General features: G+C 50.7%; 1 non-coding gene across 1 annotated transcript; it reads right to left on the bottom strand.

Annotated features, from left to right (window-relative positions):
• Positions 1–5,745: 5,745 nt before the first annotated feature.
• LOC125088278 (U2 spliceosomal RNA) lies at positions 5,746–5,936 on the bottom strand. Its single transcript, XR_007123673.1, has one exon. It is a non-coding gene; the product is annotated as a U2 spliceosomal RNA (small nuclear RNA).
• Between the last annotated feature and the right edge of the window lie 1,662 nt (positions 5,937–7,598).

Below are 7,598 nucleotides of genomic sequence, written 5' to 3'. Positions count from 1 at the left end.
ACCACGCACCCCTCCCTCGCCGTCACCGCCACGTCGCCATCCATATTGCACTCACGGCGAGCCCCGGCGCGCCCACCCCACGCCTCGCTTCCCTCCCCTCTCCGACAGCGCTATGGCCGCCGTCGGACAGGACGCTCGGCCGCACACGTGTCCATTCTCTACACCTGAAAACAGAAATGGTGCTTCTGTCGGCGCTTTGTCGCTCGCGCCGATCGCCATTTCCAATTTGAATGCCCCGCCCCTTCCGCGCACGGAGGCGTGGCCGCGCGGGAGACGAACCCCGGTGGAAGCAGAGCTCCGCTTTGATGGAAAGCGCTTGCTGGCGTGAGGGGAAGACCCGGGGAAGTGGGATTGTGCCCGGGGAGGACGGGGCTGGGGCAGAGTGGTCCGAGTTTCCGGGAAACTCGTCGGGGCATCACTGTAGGACCCTGCGGCGGGCTGGCTGGGTCCGCGCGGCTGGGAACCAGCGGAGAACTCCCGGCTGTGGTCACCTGGGAAGGGCTCCAGAGACAAGGCGGGGCTCCGCGACTGGGCCCTGATAGGGTGGCCACCCTGACCCTTCCGCAGGGCCCTTGGGCACACTCCCTAACCTCCTGAGCCTCACTTTCCCCAGTGGAGAAGTGGAGGCCTTCATTCCTCCTTGATGGGATTTAGAGAACGCAGATGGAGCTAATGAGGTGACCTTGGTGTCAGTCGTCGAGAATATGGGTTCTGGGTTAGGGTTAGATGGAGCAAGGGACACGATAAAAGACAGAACATTCCTCGTTTGGGCTCACACCTGGGCTCAGCGCTTTCTTCATCTCTAACTTGCCACGTTTGCCCACGCATGGGGCAGTTGAGGCAGACAGGTGAAGCAACCCCTACTCTGCCTTTAAAGACTGACTCTAAGGGGCACCTGGGTGGCTCAGTGGGTTAAGCCACTGCCTTCGGCTCAGGTCATGATCTCAGAGTCCTGGGATTGAGCCCCGCATCGGGCTCTCTGCTCGGCAGGGAGCCTGCTTCCTCTTCTCTCTCTGCCTGCCTCTCTGCCTACTTGTGATCTCTCTGTCAAATAAATGAATAAAATCTAAAAAGAAAAAAAAAAAGACTGACTGTAATCTGGTTTGGGGCCAAGTCCCTACTCCCCTGTGTCGGGTATACTTGGGCCCAAGCTTAAGCTTGTCAAATAAACCCTCATGTGATTACATCGGTGTTGGCTCCTTGGTGGTCTCTCGGATGCGAAAACTCGGACATAACATTTTTTTAAAAATTTATTTGACAGAGCAAGAAAGGGAACAAGAGCAGGGGGAGTAGGGGAGGAAGAATCAGGTTCCTGCTGAGCAGAGAGCAGGAAGCGGGGCTCCACTGAAGCAAAGGCAGCCGCATAACGACTGAGCCACCCAGACATCCCCCACCTTTTTTTAAAGGATCTTTTTGTTTTGTTTTTAAAGATCGTATGGTTAAGTAACCTCTATATCCTCCAACTCTGAGATCCATAGTTGCATGCTCTACCGACTGAGCCAGCCAGGCGCCCCTGGATTTTTGTTTTGAAAATTCTTCTGATAACCGGTTTCTAAAAATTTTGATTCAGGGGTGCCTGGGTGGCTCAGTCGTTAAGCATCTGCCTTCGGCGCAGATCCTGATCCTAGAGTCCTGGGATAGAGCCCGAATCCGGCTCCCTGCTTGGCGGGAAGCCTGCTTCTCCTTCTCCTACTCCCTCTGGTTGTGTTGCCTTTCTCGCTGTTTCTCTCTCTGTCAAATAAATCAATAAAATCTTTTTTAAAAATTGTGATTCAGGGGCTCCTGGCGGGTGCAGTCGTGAGGTATCTTTCTCTTGGTTTCGGCTCAGGTCAGGACTCAGGGTCCTGGGATCTGATCCATGCTCGGTTCAGAGTAAAGAGATTCTCTCTCTCTGTCCCTCTCAGTTGTGCACTCTCTTCTCAAATAAATCAATCTTAAAATAAAATCGTAAAATGAAATAACATTTTTGATCCAACTGATTCTTTGGTGTCACATTTGCTCTGGGATGACACAGGTGAACACAAACTTGTCCCTGTGGTCAGGGGCATCTGCCGTGCTCTTCCCTTCCTCTTCGGCTGCCATTCAACCCCAGCCGCTCCTCACAGAGCCATTGGGGACGCCAAGTGCAACCAGAGAACGTCTGCCCGGGCCGAGGCTGCCAACTGCGGGGCCTCCCAAGTGTTCTGTCCCCGGGGCTCCAGAGGACTGTTGGGTGCCTGCCGGGGTCCTCAAGTCTGGGCCCCACCGTTTCCCTTCTGCCTGGTCCTCCAGTGACCCTGCCCTCACCTCAAGGTCTACACTCTACTCTTCCACAGCTCTGTGAGGTCCTTTCCAGCACCATAACAAGTTGAAGAGACCTGGTTGGAGACTGACCGTTTTGTTTCCTCGGACTTCCTCTCCCTTCTCTCTGACCCCTCTCTCTCCCTCTCAATCCTTCTCCCCTTTTCCTTTTCCCAGTTACAAACAAAAGCTTATACTTCTAGGACGAGCATCAGAACTGGGTCAGTCGGTTTGACTTGTCAGTGGGGAAAGGAAGTTGCTTTTTTCTAGCAACAGCCAGCTAAGCTGGGGTCATACATACCCCGTTTTAAAAATGACTCAAGGTGGGACAGTTTGCCACAGTCTTGCTGCTCAAAGTGTGGTCCCCAGACCAGCAGCGTTGGGAGTCCCGTGAGCCTATTGGAAATGCAGAACCATAGGCTTTTTAACAAGACTCTCATGTGTACACAGCAGTCCAAAAGAAAAGTGTTCTGCAACGGGACTTGAGGGTTGAGGGAGAGAAGCAGCAAACACAGTTTTGAGGATCTCAACTTTCACTACCAACACAGGCAACCCGATTACTCACCATTCTTCTCTCACTCTTACCTTCTACAGCCCTGAGGAGAGTCTCAAGTTTCTAGAATCTTCTGGTGGTAAGACAGAAAAGGAGGGTGCCCATTGGTGGGGTTTTGGAATTACCTGGGAGGTTCGATGGGGTGGAATCCGCGGCCAACACGATGACTAAGAAAGATTTCTTGAGACATCTTGGGTGAAAAATGGTGGTTTATTAGATCACGTGGACAGAACCCCAGAGCAAAAAGAACCGCACTGAGGGCCTGTGGAGTGGCCTGTTATATACCTACAAGGTGGGAGGGGGAGGTAAGGAAAAATGAAAGTTTCAAAAGAACTTTCATATGCTAAAGAGGACCTACAAAGATCGCTGAGGCCTTGCCATTTTCAAGTTAAGGTTGTTTTTCCCCTCGAGCAAGGGTTTAACATCAAGAGCGTTGGGAGCTTCCTTCTGGGCGTTGGGAGCTTCCTGGAAGGAGGTCGCGACTGTCACACCCAGGAGTGGGGGTGCGGGGGAGGCTGCTCGGTGTCCCCTTCTGCTTTGTCTTCAGTCAACCTTCTGCTCCCTCCTCGCCCATAACGTAGGAGCTCAATGTTTGTTTTTTTTCTTTTCAGGTCCTTAGTGACTGAGGAGTTTGCAAGAACAGGGGATGAGAGGGGGAAAAGCATAGAAGAATCTGATTAATTAGGTGCCCCGGAACGTTCCCTGAGAGACGTGAACAAAGAAGTGGGGAGCTGTTACCCTGTCTTTCTCTGACACAGCCGGGTGTTACTCCAAGCCTGAAAACCTTGGACGTAGGACATCCCCAGAGTTGCCGATGATCGAGGCAGTGCAAGGGCCAGCAGAGTGCCTTTCCCCTGACCTCCCGCCCCGAACGTGTTCAGGGTCCTGGGGCTGAAACAGAAGTGTTTGTGTGTTGGAGAGCAAGTTGCATGTCCAGCTCCACTAGATCCATAAAACTAGGTTGTCTCAACCAAGAACGGGGCTTCAAAACTTGCCTGCCATTATTTAGCATCCACTGTGTGCCCGCTAATCCCCACATTTTCCCCTTGTTTTTTAAACATCTCAATTCAGGGGCGCCTGGGTGGCTCAGCGGGTTGGGGCCTCTGCCTTCGGCTCAGGTCATGATCTCAGGGTCCTGGGATCGAGCCCCACATCGGGCTCTCTGCTCAGCAGGGAACCTGCTTCCCTTCCTCTCTCTGCCTGCCTGTGATCTCTGTCTGTCAAATAAATAAATAAAATCTTTTAAAAAAATAAATAAACATCTCAATTCAATTAACGACTATAGAATGTATTACTCCTTCCAGAGGTAGAGGTCAGTGATTCAACAGTCTTATATAATACCTAGTGGGTTTTTTTTTTTGTGTGTGTGTGTTTTTAAGATTTTATTTATTTATTTGACAGAGAGAGACACAGTAAGAGAGGCAACACTAGCAGGGGGATTGGGAGAGCGAAAAGCAGAGTTCCCCATCGAGCAGGGAGCCCATGTGTGGGGATACATCCAAGGACCCTGGGACTGAGCGACCCAGGCGCCCCCCTCAGTGCTCATTCTGAAGCCGGAGAGCTAGGTTCTTGTCTCATGGAGCCAAAGAATGACTCTTGAGGACAAAAGAGAGTAAAGGGATAGAGGTTTATTAAGTGAAGATACAGAAGAAGCCCTCAAGAGTGAGAAGGGTCAGGGTGCCTGGGTGGCCCAGTGGGTTAAGCCTCTGCTTTCAGCTCAGGTCATGATCTCAGGGTCCTGGGATCAAGTCCCAACATCGGCGGGGAGCCTACCCCCTACCCACCGCTGCCTCTCAAAGGTCTACTGGTGATCTCTGTCCGTCAAATAAAGAAAATCTTAAAAAAAAAAAAAAAAAAAAAAAAAAAAGGAGAAGAAGAAGTGATAAGCGTCCCAACAGGATTGCCAACGAGGGTTTGGTTCGTCTTTTATAGAAAGGGAACCAAAATCCTTTTAACACTCTACTGATATTAGTGATAACACTTTCAATGGCTTACTTCCTTTAAGGTCTGGTTATTCTTTGTTGGTCGCAGGTGATTATCATAAAAAAGACACTCATCCCACACACCTAGGGCAGGGAAGTCAGGTTTGTTCCCTTATCTCTGGTTTCCCCAGGCCTGCACATTTTTGAGATTTCCGTGAGCCAATCACATGGCCCCTATGTCTCCCTACCTAGTCCCACCTTTCCTTAATTAATTCCATCATGTGTCCTCTTTAATGTCCATCACCCAGTTTCCCCATCCTCCCAACCCCCCAGCCCCCATTCTTTTCATCATTTCAAGGATCCCAAAGTGAAAGTGTTATTTTTGGTATTTTACATCTTTAGAAACTGAGGATGATGCCAAGGCCCAGCTTCCAACTTCTTCAGCTTCCTTCCTCTTCCCCTTCCCACAGAATTAAAGGGACCCTTAGTCTTGGCTGGTGGTTTTACATCATGGTGGTTGGTGGCTCCTTACTCTCATCCACACAGTGATAAAAGTAAGTCAAACAAATCCTTGTTCAACAGAGGAGAAAAAGGAGCTTCAGAAAGACAGTCTAACTCTAACTCACTACACTTAAACTCAGATTTAGCAGAGAGTAAGAGAAGGGATCCTGCCAGCTTCTTCCCCCCACCAGTCAGTCACTAGGAAAGGATGAAACTTCCCAGGTTTAATTAACCTGGGGACAGAAAAACAAGAGACTTAGTGAGAGATAAAAGCACAACCCCTTAAAAATGCTTGACAAAGACTTTCCTAAATCACAAAGGAACATAAGCACCAAAAAAGCGGGCACAGAGTCCAAAAAAGCTGGGGATATGAACAACAGAAATTGTAACAGATATCCACAACCATAGAAAAACAAAAACCAAAAATACTGAAGATTGGTGCATTATAAGATAAATACTGTCATTTATCACCAGTTTTTTAACCCCTGCAGGGGGTGCACCGTTCCTGGAAGTACTGCAATACCAGGTCGATGCGTGGAGTGGACGGAGCAAGCTCCTATTCCATCTCCCTGCTCCAAAAATCCATTTAATATATTGTCCTCGGATAGAGGACGTATCAGATATTAAACTGATAAGAACAGATACTACACTTGATCTTAGCCAAAAGGCCGAGAAGCGATACTAAACACTTGTCCCCCGCTGTCACCGCCAAGTCGCCATCCATATTGCACTCACGGCGAGCCGCGGCGCGCCCAGCCCACGCCTCGCTTCCCTCCCCTCTCCGACAGCGCTTTGGCCGCCTTCGGACAGGACGCTCTGCCGCACACGTGTCCACTCTCTACACCTGAAAACAGAAATGGTGTTTCTGTCGTTGCTCCGTCTCTCTCTCCTCTCTTTGTAACGCCACATCTAATTTGAATGCCCCTCCTCTTCCCCCCCAGGAGGCGTGGTCACTAGCGGGCAGACAGTCACCCAGGAACGCACCTGCGTCGAATCCCGGACGGGGCGGGGGGTCGGTCTCCAGTTTTGTACAGACGGAGAGAAAAGACAGGATCCAAGAGGGCTCGGGGTGACGGCAGTCGGGGCCTCTGGAAGGGAGCCGTTCGCGGAGTTGGTCCTGAAGAAGACAATGTCGCAAGACATCCTCACTAGAAACGCTTGGACCGTGTTGTGTATTACGCCGGCGGAAAGACGATCTTCATGTACTTGCCAGCTGAGGGGCTCATTCTGAGTTAGGGGAGCGGAAGGTCTGGAGCAGGGGCTTCCCGAAGCGAGGAGGGCTGCCTTCCTCCGAGACGCAAGGCAAATCATAAAGTGCGGAGGAGAGAGGAGGAGTGTCAGATCCGGAACCCGGGGTGGGCCGCTGGATGGATTTTCTCCAACTCCAGTACCTGGATCTGTCCGTGCTTCTGAGAGTGAATCATATCTTGGGCTTCATACGTAAAGCTTCCTGCGCCTGGGACATCGTTTCCCTTCACGTCTTCCTAACTTGGCTGTTTATGCAGATACTCTGGATTCCCCTTGGGTGTCACCTCCTCCTGGAAGCCTTCTTTAAAGGCCCTTCTATACCCTACCTAAATTCTGATTAGCGGCCCTCATACGCATTTTGTCCCACCTGCTAATTCGTTTCAGGTACCCCACTCCACCTTTTCAGGCAACCCTTGACCGCCCCCGCTTGGAATCTGAGATCATTGAGGGCAGTACCCCATCAGTATTTATCTCTGTATCCCATCACTAGCTCAGTGCTTGGCAGGTAGTAGTTGGTCAGTAAACGTTTCTTAAATGAAGAAGCGATGGGGCGCCTGGGTGGCTCAGTGGGTTAAGCCGCTGCCTTCGGCTCAGGTCATGATCTCAGAGTCCTGGGATCGAGTCCCGCATCGGGCTCTCTGCTCAGCAGGGAGCCTGCTTCCTCCTGTCTCTCTGCCTGCCTCTCTGCCTGCTTGTGATCTCTCTCTGTCAAATAAATAAATAAAATCTTTAAAAAAAAAAAATGAAGAAGCGATCCCCAGATCGGACTGAATCAGAGAAGCAATTAGGAGGCTACTGGCCTGTTCCAGGGGAGATGGGGGTGGAAGATCTGGTCGGGGGTGGTGGCACAGGACAGAGGAGAGATGACTGTCAGGGATGTTCTGGGTATCAAGGCCAATCAATTCCTAAACTCCCTCCCCTGACCTTTCCTTGTGGCAAAGACTGCTGCTGGCTGGCTGCTTAGTCAGCATTTACCTTTCATATTCTCCTTCCTAGAGAACTTCAGTTTACTTGGGGGGTTAATATTTCTTTCATTTGATCTCAGAAAAACTAGAAAGTATTGCGGTTGTAAGACTGAAACGCAGTCACTTCAC

This window comes from Lutra lutra, chromosome 16, assembly GCF_902655055.1.
Source record: "Lutra lutra chromosome 16, mLutLut1.2, whole genome shotgun sequence".
Taxonomy (NCBI): Eukaryota; Metazoa; Chordata; class Mammalia; order Carnivora; family Mustelidae; genus Lutra; species Lutra lutra.
This window is presented reverse-complemented; position numbering and strand designations above follow the sequence as displayed.